The sequence below is a fragment of the Thamnophis sirtalis genome, unplaced genomic scaffold, assembly GCF_051295495.1.
Source record: "Thamnophis sirtalis isolate CommonGarterSnake01/CBP01778 unplaced genomic scaffold, rThaSir2_p1.2 scaffold_2, whole genome shotgun sequence".
In the NCBI taxonomy this organism is placed as follows: Eukaryota; Metazoa; Chordata; class Lepidosauria; order Squamata; family Natricidae; genus Thamnophis; species Thamnophis sirtalis.
In genome coordinates this window covers 169,357,476-169,371,601 of record NW_028261382.1, presented here as the reverse complement: position 1 = coordinate 169,371,601, position 14,126 = coordinate 169,357,476, and the positions used below count along the sequence as shown (strand labels likewise).

Below are 14,126 nucleotides of genomic sequence, written 5' to 3'. Positions count from 1 at the left end.
GAAGCAGATAGGTGATAACTCTTGAGTGCTAGTATAAACATGTGAATTCAGCAAACAAGTTAGATCCTGTTCTGTGGCAATGGTGGTTCAAAGAATGGCATTTGTTTTCTACACTTGCATATTTGCAGTGCTGTTACTTCGAGGAGTTTGGATCCTTCTTCTCTAGGACATTAAAAGAATGGTTCAGAGCCCTCAATGGCCTGCTCTAATTCATTGTGCACAGCATTTCAAAGAGAAAATCTTCACAACAATTGAAAGCTGCATGCCATTTTCTACAGTTGGTATTTGAGAAGTTTGAGTTGTTGAGCAATCAGATTTCTTGGTAAGAAATGGCAAACTAAGGACTATGGTGGAATGAAAAACTGGCTTAACAAGGATAGTGCGTAGGATTGCCCTCCTGTGCTCCATATAGTAGGTCCCCAAAAAGGGAATATAAGACAGCGGTTCACCGACAAATGTGCACTAGTCAAATGCGCGCTGACAAAACCGTGGCGACAAAACCGCGACGTCAAAATCGTGCGCCATCAACAAACAACATACTGGGACGGGAAAAGAACCTTATAACTCATCCACCCTAACCCTAACCCTAATCGCACTTTTGACGTCACGGTTTTGTCTCCACGGTTTTGTCGGCGTGCATTTGAGTAGCGCGCACTTGTCAGGTCACGTAAGACAGCAGCTTCCAGTAGGTTTAGAGCTCTGGGAGAACAAGGGAATAGCCATCTTTTGCTCCAATCATGGTCAACACCTTCAAGAGGACCCTTGGGTTTGCATAATTCCTTTTCTAACATTTTCGAAAATTGCTTCTTAACTGATTTTTCAGTTTCTATGAACCTTTGGATTGACAAGTTTTATAGCACTGTGGGTGAGTTTCTTTCAATCCTTAGCAAAAGAAGCTTTAAATACAAGTTTAAGGACTTGATTCTTTTTTTCCTTTTGGAATAAGCAGCAAAAGGGTGGTTAGAACTTTTGGAAAGTTACAAATGGACTGAGGGATAGCTGTGGATATGACCTTGCAGGGGATTGCAAACAACTCAGAGGTGGGTCAGAAAATGTTTAAAGAATTTGCTTCAGGCATGATTGTCGACCTTAGACCTTTTGAACATTACCGAACGTACAAGTCAAGTTCAACCTGCTTCTTTTTTTTTACTAGCAGAGTCACAAGTCTTCTATAAACCACCAATGATTTTGCATTTTTAAATTAAATATTATAGAATATTATGTTGAAAACGAACTTTTAAAAATACTTTTATGTCTGTTTGACAAAACGTTTAAACTAATCCTATCTATTGTTACATAAAATGTTGATAAAAGTTTATAATTTGCTTTGATTCAAGTAAAATGCATGTCATTCATTGGGTTTTTAGAAAGGAATGGGGAAAAATGGAAGAAACTATAATTTCTGAATAATATAACAAATGGCAGCTATTGATCATATGGCAAACTGTTAGGAGACATTGGCAATACATTAGTATCACAGACTAACAATTTGGTTTTCCTTGGAAATGCTGTCTTTCCTGGCATATCTGGTGGCATGTTATGTAGTAGTGTTGAAAGAAATGCCCTTCTGGGTTCGGCTCCAAGTGGGGAAGAAGACACTGGAGACATGGAGGCTGCTTGGAAAGATGGTTTATTGTTGGACAGGACCACATGGCTTGAGCCCTGAACAGAAAAGGTGATCACATGCTTCAATGTTGGTGGAGAAGAAGAGAAGGGCTGAGGGAGGGGCTTGCTAGGCTTTTTATAACCTGTTCAGTCCCACCTCTCTGTTTCCTGTTCCTGTGTAAGAAATGTATTCTGATTGGTTGTCAGACTCCCATGGGGCCATGCAAGGGCTACTCTCTAGGCTGTGTTTTGAATCCAGGTATGGATGAGTTCTCAGATGCCATGTGGCCAGTTGAGTAAAGGGCCAATATTATCATGCTTTCCTGTAGCTGCTGGTGAAGTCTTTATTATGTAAAGGGACTAGCTTGGCCTTCTTAATGGCCCATTAACAGTGGGGATGGGTAGGAAGCTACAGGCAACTATTCTGTCTTTTAAAACATGTTTCTTTCTTTTCACATCCAGAGAAGTATTCTGCCTTTTCAATATTTCCTAGGATATTTCATTTTTCTGGGAGAGGGCTGGATGATAACTTCCCACAGTAGTTTAATCATAATCTTTTGAATTTCTATGGGAGAGAACCTATTAGTAAACTTAATGAACCTAAGCTAATAATACAGTTTATTTTCTTTCCATGTATGCTTACAAACTCAAGTCCTCTTGGCTTCTGTCAAGTGTTCATGAATAGAATAGAAAGCTGAGTAATTTTTGTAGATGATGCACCATGTAATTCAATGCAGAACAATATCACACTTTCCTTTACATCAAACACTTCGAAGTAGTAGCAGATAGAATCAGTTTTGTAATCTGCTGTCTGCTATTTTTTTTAACATTTGAGCCATTAAAAAAAAAAATCATAGCATGTGGTTTATATTCGTTCAAAAAATTATATTTAAAGATACGGTTTTGATGCTGGTTTATTGCTTTAAAGGTGGTTTCTCATGTCTGACTTTTGAATCCCTGCATGTTATTGGTTTGGTATTATGTCCCAACTTGCCCGTGCAGGAGGAGACTGGAGCAGAAGCTTTAAAATAAAACAGTGCTCAAGGTAAACTATGTTTGCCAGCTTTTTTCTGTTTGCTTGCCATCTCTTCATGCCAGCAGTCTTCTTTCCGTAGCCAGTTTCTTCCTGATTGCAAGACTGAGTACTGTAGTCTGAATTCCTGTGCCATGCCAGATATTTACATTTACTTCATAGTGTTGAAAGAAATGTCCTTCTGGGTTCGGCTCCAAGTGGGGAAAAAGACACTGGAGACATGGAGGCTGCTTGGAAAGATGGTTTATTGTTGGACAGGGCCACATGGCTTGAGCCCTGAACAGAAAAGGTGGATCACATGCTTCAATGTTGGTGGAGAAGAAGAGAAGGGCTGAGGGAGGGGCTTGCTAGGCTTTTTATAACCTGTTTAGTCCCACCTCTCTGTTTCCTGTTCCTGTGTAAGAAATGTATTCTGATTGGTTGTCAGAGTCCCATGAGGCCATGCAGGGGCTACTCTCTAGACTGTCTTTTCAATCCAGGTATGGATGAGTTCTCAGATGCCATGTGGCCAGTTGAGTAAAGGGCCAATATTATCATGCTTTCCTGTAGCTGCTGGTGAAGTCTTTATTATGTAAAGGGACTAGCTTGGCCTTCTTAATGGCCCATTAACAGTGGGGATGTGTAGGAAGCTACAGGCAACTATTCTGTCTTTTCAATCCAGGTTTAGTTGAGTTCTCAGATGCCATGTGGCCAGTTGAGTAAAGGGCCAATATTATCATGCCTTTACTCCCATCCCCCCTGGGGCTGCAGAGGAGAAGTCTTTTTTTGAATACAAAGGTTTTATTTCTTTTAAAACACAAATATTTCATCATTCATCAATCATTAAAACATCAAAGTACATTTTTGTGTGTCTGTGTGTGCCCCTCCCTCCCTCCACCCCCCCTACCCCCCCTCCCTCCACCCCCCCTACCCCCCAGAACCCGTACACGGTATGGATTTTTAACAAACACAGTCTAAAATCTATTGGAAAAATAAAGAAATAAAGAAATTAATGACATTCTGCATTGAGCTTAGCTTCTTCTTGCTGAACTAACTTTAAACAATTTAAATCATTTCTGATCTTAAGCATAGGCTAACTGGAATTTCTTGGTCCCGAGAAGTCTTTATTATGTAAAAGGAACTAGCTTGGCCTTCTTAATGGCCCATTAACAGTGGGGATGGGCAGGAAGCTACAGGCAACTATTCTGTCTTTTAAAACATGTTTCTTTCTTTTCATAACCGGAGAAATTTTCTGCCTTTTCAATATTTCCTAGGATATTTCATTTTTCTGGGAGAGGGTTGGATGATAACTTCCCACAATAGGAAAAATGCCAATGTCATTGAAGCACAATTTCCCAGAATATTATGGAATGTGCTACCATAGGATGTAGCATTAATTTTCACTTTGAATGGCATAAAATGTAGATTACACAATTCAATGCCGATAAGAGTACTTACACTACAGTGATCAGTAATGATATTGGCTATGTATTTCTATTTCTAAGGCAACTATATTTCTGAAACTAGTTTCTGGGAAGCATGAGCAGGAAAGGGTGTTATGTTCCTGTGCTCTATGTGGCTTTCAGTAACCACTTGGTTGGCAATGTGGCAACAGAATGCTGAACTAGAAGATTTTTGATGTGAAACACTGATGTTTATGGGAAAAACTAGAAATGCTAAAAAGAGCATACTGACAAAACAAACCATCCGAAAAAGGAAGTCAATCAAATAACAATCTCCTCATAAAAAGAAATAAAAGCAGGAGTCCCCAGTCAACCATCCTTCATGCACAAAATATTGTAAAAAATTCACAACTATAAATTGCATCTCACAATAAATAGAAAGCAGACCCACAGATCCATAAATAAGTTCTTCACGGTTACAAGACGTTCAGTAATTCACTGCAATAAGAATATAATTTCTTTGTTCTTCTCCAAGATAGACTCTGATTTGTTCAAGACACTATGAACTAAAAATAGTTTAGTATTATATATGAATTTAGACATTAGCATATTCTTTTATTCTTCTTTTGCATATTGGATTAATTGAGTAGAATAATGCTGGTTGGCAATTTCTCACTCAGTCATATGACAGTTTCGGAAATAAAGTGCTAGACAGAATGAAACTATGCTAAAGTTGTATTTTGATGTCTGAGTATCTGATGACTGGAAAATAAAATCTGCCCGGGCAAATTAAAGAGTATTTTGTAGGTTAGAGAATTGAAATGGAAGGAAAAAAATGCTGTTTCCACAATCCCTGAATTAATCTTCCTTTGTTCTATACTTGGATACTCTACTCCAATGTTTCTCAACCTTGGCAACTTGAAGATGTCTGGACTTCAACTCCCAGAATTCCCCAGCCAGCGAATGCTGGCTGGGGAATTCTGGGAGTTGAAGTCCAGACATCTTCAAGTTGCCAAGGTTGAGAAACACTGCTCTACTATGAAGTTGCCATCTTCTTCTACCGTGTTTTCCCGAAAATAAGACATGCCCTGCTAATAAGCCCAGCCGGGCTTTTCAGGGCATGCGCCATAATAAACCCTCCCCCCAAAATAAGCCCACCTCAACTATTTAAGCGCATGCGCAACCGGTCCCCGCCAGTACCACTGTACCACCTACCGGTACAGCTTGTGGGGCAAAAAGAGGGCTTGCCGCAAAAACAGCGGCAGGCGAAGCAAAGTGCTTCCACCCCCCCCCGCCCTTCCCTCCCGCCCAAAAAGAACCCGCCACAAAAACCGCAGCCGGACAGCAATGGGATCACCCCCTCCCGCTTGTTTCTTCTCGTGCAAAAAACCACAGCCCACCCCAATGGTAAAGGCAGCCTGCCTGGTTCCCTTCCCCACCATCCCTTTAGCGAGGGGTGGCAGGTGGGGGGGAGAAGCGAGGTGCACCTCTTACCTTTCCAGGTCCATTGCATTTTTTGCCCTTTCGCCCATTGAATCCCCTTGTAAAAAAAAAGCTTCATGAGTTCAACTCGCGAGGTTTTTCTTACAAGCGGATTCAATGGGCGAAAGGGAGAGGAATGCAATGGACCTAGAAAGGTAAGAGGTGCGCCTCGCTGCCCAATACCGCCCACTTCATCCCAATGGTAAAAGCAGACTGCCTGGTTCCCTTCCCCGCCATCCTTTTAGCGAGGGGTGGCAGGTGGGGGTGGGAGAAGCGAGACGTGCGTTCTAGCGCTACCAGAGACTGACAGCTCTGCTGCATTCCTCACCCTTTTGTCCATTGAAGCCCCTTTTAAAAAATCATCGCGAGTTAAACTTGCGAGTGGGCAAAAAGCTGAGGAACACAACGGACCTGTAAAGGTAAGAGGCGCGCCTCGATTCCCCCCTCACCTGCCACCCCTCGCTAAAGGGACGGCGTGGAAGAAAACCAGGCAGGCTGCCTTTACCATTGGCGTGAGGGGGGGGGTTGGGCTGCGAGGCGCGCCTCTTACCTTTCCAGCTCTGTCGCGTTCCTCGCCCCTGGTAAAAAAAAAATCTCTTCTCGCAACTTCAAGAAGTTTGATTGAACTTGCGAGAAGGGTTTTTTTTTTTTTACCAGCGGTTTGCCTGAACACAATGGGGAGGAACGCGATGGAGCTGGAAAGGTAAAAAGCACGCCTCGTTTCTCACCTGCCCCAGAAAATAACAAGCCCTCTCCTATATTGTATTGTATTGTATTATTTGTATGCCGCCCTTCTCCGGGAGGACTCAGGGCGGCGAACAATTCAAGGGGGGGAAAAAAGGGGAACATAAAAGACAAAATACAAATAATAAAAGTAGACAACAGTCACACAGCCATACATGTCGAGAGGGGAGGGAACTCATCACCCCCAGGCCTGCCGGCAAAGCCAGATTTTGATGGCTTTTTGGAAGGCCTGGAGAGAGGTGAGGGTCTGAATCCCTGCGGGGAGTTCATTCCAGAGGGCCGGAGCTGCCACAGAGAAGGCCCTCCCCCGGGTAATAGCCAGGTGGCATTGGCTGGTAGATGGCACCCGGAGGAGGCCAACCCTGTGAGATCTAATGGGTCTGTGGGAGGTAATTGGCAGCAGGCGGTCTCTCAAGTACCCAGATCCAATACCATCCAATACTATAATAAGCCCAAGGCCATATTTCGTGGGGGCAAAAGAAAATAAGACCCTGTCTTATTTTCGGGGAAACACGGTAGTACTACAGGGTTTTGTAAGTAGGGATAATCTTCAAAAGGATCTTGGATTTGACGTCTCTGCTGTATGACATTTCAGAATACATTATTTCCTCCATCTTTGTGTGATCCCTTTTGAATCGATTACCATTTGTTCATTAGTGTCTTTTAGTAAACCAGTTTGAGATTGGGATCAAAGATCTTTTAAAAGACTTTGCTTATTTTTCTATGCCAGTTTCCATCTTGTTATAATACTGCTTCTCGTCTCTTCCAAGGGCTCTATGAAACTTTTTGTTCAGATCGTTTTTGAGATTTTTATTTTTCTTGAATCTTTGGCTTCTCTTCTTGACAGTTTCCATGCTTTGTTTTGACATCTCGTTTGGTTCAATTTCTTCAATGTGGGGCGTCTTTTTTCACATTCATCTTTAATGACTTCTTTACATTAATTCCATCATTCAGTGGTTTTGTTGTAAGTTATTGAAACTGGTTTGAGCCGGTGGCGCAGTGGTTAGGGTGCAGTACTGCAGGCCACTTCAGCTGACTGTTATCTGCAGTTCAGCGGTTCAAATCTCACTGGCTCAAGGTTGACTCAGCCTTCCATCCTTCCGAGGTGGGTGAATTGAGGACCCAGACTGTGGGGACAATATGCTGACTCTGTAAACCGCTTAGAGAGGGCTGAAAGCCCTATGAAGCGGTATATAAGTCTAACTGCTATTGCTATTGCTATTGATTCTATATACTCTATCCAATGCAGAGGTGGGTTCCTACCAGTTCGCACTTATTCGGTAGAACCGGTTCGTCAAATATACCGAACCGGTTAGAAGAGGTTCCACCAGTGGACCCGGAAAGCAGGCCACACCTACAGAAGAGGTTCCAAAATTTTTTGAAACCCACCACTGGCAAGGATCTTGTAACTTGATAGCTTTAAGACTTGCATGCTTCAATGCCAGAGTTTCTGAATAGCTACTTGGACCGACCTAAGTACTAATTCATAATTTCATATCCGGTCACATGGGCGACAAGCCACTCCCATCTGGTCACATGGGTGGCAAGCCACTCCCACAAAGGAAGCCACACCCACAGAGTAGGTTCCAACAATTTTTGAAACCCACCACTGATCCAATGATATCCAAGTATAGAAACATTGTTTATTTGAAGACGGATGAAGAAAACATTGGAATGTTAGGAATTGTAAATAGTCTCCTGCTTCATTTTGACCTCTAAGCCATATAATCCAACGACATTTACCTCTTTCATGTTTCCATTTTTACCATTTTAGTCTCCAATCATAAGCGGTACATCTTGCTTCCGTGTTTTGTTATTTTCAGTTTAAACTTGATCATAAAACTCATCAACCTCATTGGTGGTTGGAGCCTAAACATGAATGATTGTCATATCAAAGGAATATTCATGAAGTCTAAGTGATATTACTAATCGTTGATTGCATCATAGCCACATATGGTCCTTGCTATCTATCTTTCATAACTGTAAAAGCAAGAGAGTTTCTTCTTTTTCATGAAGTGACTAAGAAACAGTGCGATCTTCTGATTGAAAATGTCCAATCTCAGTCCGTCTCAAAGTCACCAATGCTTAAGATGTCTGTCTGTGGTCATTTCATCTTTCACTGTGTTAAGTTTTCCTGTTTTAATGCTTTGTATGTTTCATGTTCCGCTGTAATTCTGTCTTTACAGTTTCAAATATTATTTTCCTGCATGTCAACGTTAGTAATTGGGCATCCAAAAGATCTTAACCTTTTAACATCAAAATCACTATTAGAACTCTGAAAATCTGCCTCCAGCAACTTTCTATATCAGTTCTATATCCCAATATTCCTGTATATCAATATTCCTACTTACATACCTCTTTACAGTACCTTACAGCCCTCTCTAAGCAGTTTACAGAGTCAGCATATTGCCCCCAATAATCTGGGTCCTCATTTTACTCGGAAAGAATGGGAACCTGAGTCAATCTTGAGCTGGTGATAAGTGAACTGCTGAATTGCTGATAGTTGGCAGTCAGCAGAATTAGCCTGCAGTACTACATTCGAACAACTGAATAGAATAGAAATAGAAATAGAAAAATGCATCTTTTATTTTACGTATACTGAGAGGTTATGCACCAAAGGCAAATTCGTGTGTCCAATCATACTCGGTCAATAAAGAACTCTATTCTATTCTATTCTATTCTATTCTATTCTATTCTATTCTATTCTATTCTATTCTATTCTATTCTATTCTATTCAAACAACTGTGCCACCACTGTACCACAGCTCAAATATGCCTATTTACTTTAACTGTGCATCTAGGATGTCTTTCGCAGCTTGAGTGTCCTGCTCGGAACTTATGCATTCATGACCTCCTTTCTGGACTCTTACAATGTGTTCTACATTTTACTCCCCTTAAGAGCACTTAAAAGGTTCAATGGTGCAGAATATAGCAGCATGGGTACTAAAAGATGCCAGTTACTTGGCATATGTAATACTACTGCTTGAGTTACATCGGTTGCCAGTGTGCTTCTGGGTGCAATTCAAGCTTCTTGTTGTCACCTTTAAAGCTCTCCTTGGCTCAGGACTGGGTTACTTGAGGGCCTATTTCTCCCCAGTTGTTTCAACCCATCTAACATGTTCTGGGCATTCTCTGGTGCTGGTGCTGAAGGCATACTAATTGGTGGAGCCCAGAAGATGTGCCTTTTCTGCTGTAGTGACCGCTTTATGGAACAATGAATGACCACTCTACATAACCTGATTGACTTTTTGTTAGGCCTTAAGGACTTGGCTCTGTGCCCATGTCTGTGGTCCCGAGAGTGTGAAGGGACCTATTGCCCAGCTGTGTTAGCAGTTGTTGATCCTTGGCTGTTGTGTATTTTTAATTTTTGTATTTGTTGTTGTAATTGTTTATATTTTGCTATTGTTCCCCTCCTAGAATCACTTGTTCAAATAGGCATGGTCATTTATTCAAATTGGATAGATAGATAGATAGATAGATAGATAGATAGATAGATAGATAGATAGAGAAAAAGAAAGGAAGGAAGGAAGGAAGAAAGAAAAAGAAAGGAAGGAAGAAAGAAAAAGAAAGGAAGAAGAAAGAAAGAAAGAAAGAAAGAAAGAAAGAAAGAAAGAAAGAAAGAAAGAAAGAGAGATGTAGCCTAGTCCCAGTTCCAGGGCCAATCTAGGAAATGCCAAGATTTATATGATTTTATTTGTTATGACATGCCACCATTGTTTTGTCATCACCTGGGATTTTGAATTGCCTGTCCTCTTGAAGTCAGCTAGTACCCTAAGAGTCATAACCATGTGCAGTACTATTTGTTGGACGAATGGACATTGATAATATCTATCAGTGCCCCTTTTAGATGCCTTAATGCTATCCGGGGAATACATAAATACACAAGTCCAAGGATACTGAAACTTTGTGGAGTACTATGCCAAACAGTACTCTTTGTGGAACGTTAACTGGCTTCTATTTTACAATATCCATGCAAACCATTTATATAAATATCAGTATGATATGTAATTTAGGGTACATGAAAGTATCTTTCAATAAAGACTTCGCTTGTTGGAAGCTTGCTGGGAAGCACAAGTGATGATCACGTGACCCTGGGATGCTACAACCTTTGTAAATATGTGCTGTTTGCCAAACACCTGAATTCTGACCATGTGACTGTGCTGATGCTGCAGTGTTGTTGGCTGTAAGTAACTTTTTTCAGTTCCATTATAATTTTGAACGGTCATTAAATGAATGGTTGAAAGTCAAAGGCTACTCATAGAGCTTTATAAATCAAAGCCAAGGCTTTGAGTCGTATAGGCTTATATTTGCATCTAGTAGAATACCTATAGTATATGTACAGCACCGCTGAAATAATTTCACCCACCAGTTTGGATTTCCAGTTAGAGTCTGTTGCCATAATTCAACCTTGAGTTTACCTGCGGTTGAATTTTATCGGTGCCTTGTATCTGCAACTAGTATGCCGGTTGAAATTGGGTAAGAGTCTTCTGACCATAGTCTCCATCAAGATGGAAGCGTGACCCGACAAATGCGCGCACGACAAAAGTGCGCTGACAAAACCACGGTGTGAAAACCGCGACATCATCAACGCACCGACAACAGCGCGCCGACAACAGCGCGCCGACAGAAGCACGATTTAAGGTAAGGGTTAGGGTCAGGTTTAGGGTTAGGGTTAGGTTTAGAGTGCCCTTCTGTCGGTGCGCTGTTGTCGGCGCGCTTCAGCGCTCATTCGTCGGCGCGGTTTAGAACTCGCGGTTTAGAACTCGCGGTTTAGAACTCGCAGTTTCATCGGGCGCCCTTTTGTCGGGCGCCCTTTTGTCGGTGAACCAGATGGAAGAGAATCTACACATCTTCGGTCTGCTTCTTCACGGGGAATGTCACTTGCCCGGAACCTGAATAGGGGCCATTGTCAATTGTAATAATTGTTTGCAACTCTTGTCCTGCTAAGATTCAATTTCAGTGCGCAAGTGAACTTAGAGACACAAAGAAATGCAAAGCGTATGTCTGAGAACTGTGAGTAGGCTGAGCAGACACTTGGTAGGCAGTGAGAATAATGTTGTTACACTGTCCAAAAGATCTCCAGAGTTACAATGCTAGTTTTCAGTTTCCAGAACCAAAACTCTATTTTGAAAACTGTGGATGACCTCTGATGATTCTTGATGTACGTGATACTAAGGTGTTCATCACATTCAGATTATGACTTTTGGGATGTTTATTTTTTTTAATATATCTGGGTCACTGAGTGTCCTGATCTAATACTAGAAAGTTGAAGAATATGAAAGTCTAAAATATCTGTCTGTCATAAATACTTTTCAGGTCATTCTTTCAGGGAGTCTGTCCCCGTCCCCCCTGTAAACTGATAACATGTAATGCAACAATATATATTAGCTATAATAAAAGATGTGGTAATTACCAATGTGTTCAGGTTTTTCTTAAGGTTAAAATCATTGCTTTAGAGAGACTTTGGAAATATAGTAGCTTTGGAACTGCAGTACAAATAGTGTAATGTAGTCAAATGATTATGTTCTATACCACTTGAAATTTTTGAAGTATCTTTAAAAGCTACTCTATGTAGAATATATTGTTGGAGTTCAACATGGATGTCATTGTTGATGAAAAATTCTGGCAGTGGTAGAATCTACATAAGGCAACAGTCATATTGTACAATTGCTTTTTGAGTAAAATATACATTTCTTAATACTAAGAAAACGTGAAGTACACGTCTAATCATAACTAAAGGGAAAGGAAGTGGCTATGAGAAATATCTACTTGTTAAATAAATGTTAGTGTCTTCCTATTTTAATGTTCTTGAAAAGGCACTTCTTTCTTAAAAGATAATGTTTAGATACTATTTAGTTAATTTCAATTCATAGGCATATCCCTTTGTTTTTGGTGGCTGTGAAGTTTAGCTTTTTATGCATGCCCTTGTCATACCTTTTAACAAACAAAAACATATGTAAGGAAGCATATTTTCTCAGCTTTATTGCCAGTTGTCTGATAGAACAAATGTATTGCTTTTTTGCTTATATTAAGCTCCGAGTTTCTTTCCTGAGCATACCTGCCAATCTAATCTATAAACAAGGACAAAGAAAAATAAGGCACACCTTAAAACTCCCATTAAAGTTTTCTGAAAGGGAAGTTTATTTGGGCAGTGTTGATGAAAAACCATGGAAAAAAGGCAATGCCATACAGTTAAAGAATAGAAGTTGTCTGGATTAGTTGCTACAAAAGACCATTACAAAAAGAATGTGACTTCAGAACATTCCCACTATCAGCCACATTAGAGGCTGATAGTACACCTGCATTAAACCTGCATTTGTGTACGCCAAATTGTGCTAACTTAAATCTTAGATGTTATATTTTAATAGTTTATAGCTTCAAAGTATTTATTGGCATATACAAGTGTCTGTGTGCATCTCTTGTTTTCAAGAAGACTCAGGGTAAAAAAAAAATCCTGCAGAAAATGAAATTTTGACTATGTATATGGAAATTGGGGAAATGAGTTTTGGGGTCTTTGGTAATCTTCTAATGAACATTTCCTCCACTCTCCTTACATAGCGGTGGACGAGCAGTGTACCTGTTTTTGCTCCTTCCCTTCGTTTCGCTCTGTTTGGTAAATAGAGATGATCAAAAATAGCCCGAAAGCTGGTAGAAGGCTGTTGTAGAAAGACAAACAGCGACAAGTAAGAAACATGAGGTTTGTTGTGATCTATTGGAGTCTTTCTCTTCAAGTGACAAAAATCGGAGCAAAGTTGGCTGAATGGGGAAGCATAATTGGAAGTAATGAATGTACAGTATCAGTCAATGAGAAATATAGACATATATTACAATAATTAGCAACTTCAAGCTTTGTGGAGATAAAAAGTATGTAGTTCAAAAGAGAATCCAATTCTCTGAATTGTTTTAGATATGTAAATCCTTTAGGGGAAAAATGCTGACTGTTGCCTGTCAATATAGTTTATATGGTTGGAAGGTATTTTTGTCATGAAAGTCATTGTGAGGGCGTTAAATGCTACAGGTTATGTTAGACAATTCTGAGTCCTCTTGTGGCAAGGTGACCAGACATCCCACTTTTGGCGGGACAGTCCCGATTTTTAACAATTTGTCCCGCGTCCCGCAGTGTTTTAAAAAAGTCCCGATTTTTGGAAAGAATGCACGACAAGCTAGGGAACAGCGGAAGAACAGGAAGGGAATATACGGTTATGCGCTGTCCTTACCAGGAACTAATGCTGCGACTGAACGTGTTTTTTCTACGGTAAATAAAGTGTGGACATCAGAAAAATCACAATTAAGTGTTGAGACTTTGAAAGCCATTTTATGTGTGAAATATAATTTAACAAATTCTTGTGAAAAGTTTCATGACCTTTTAAACAACGACAGCAATCTACTAATTATAAGTTGCCCAAAGACAATTGTAGTGGTATATAAATCATTTGAATAAATACGGAAATGATAACGTTTATTTCTCACCCTTTTAATGTGAAAACATAGTAAAGGAACAGTCCCAAAATCTGTTGTTATTATCCCTACTTGTATGGCTGGCAAGAATGGGAGGAGGGAACTTTGAAATGCGGGTGGTCTGGAAAATGATCAGAGAGAACCTGCTGCCAGGCCAAACATATTCTTATTTTATTCTATATATCTCCTAATCTTTGGTGCTTAATTTTGATATATCCATATGTACAGGTAGTCCTCGGCTTAGAACTATTTGTTTAATGACCATTTGAATTTACAATGGCACTGAAAAAGGGATTTATGACCGTCTTTCACATTTATCACCATTGCAGTATTCCCATGGTCATGTGATCAGAATTTTGACACTTGGCAACTGGCCTATATTATGATGGTTGCCATGTCCTGGGGTCATGTGATCACTTTTTG

At 40.4% G+C, this 14,126-nt stretch overlaps 1 protein-coding gene across 4 annotated transcripts in view; it reads left to right on the top strand.

Annotated features, from left to right (window-relative positions):
* ATXN1 (ataxin 1) overlaps nucleotides 1–14,126 on the top strand; it is a 214,203-nt gene that overhangs the window by 31,555 nt on the left and 168,522 nt on the right. The window lies entirely within an intron of this gene.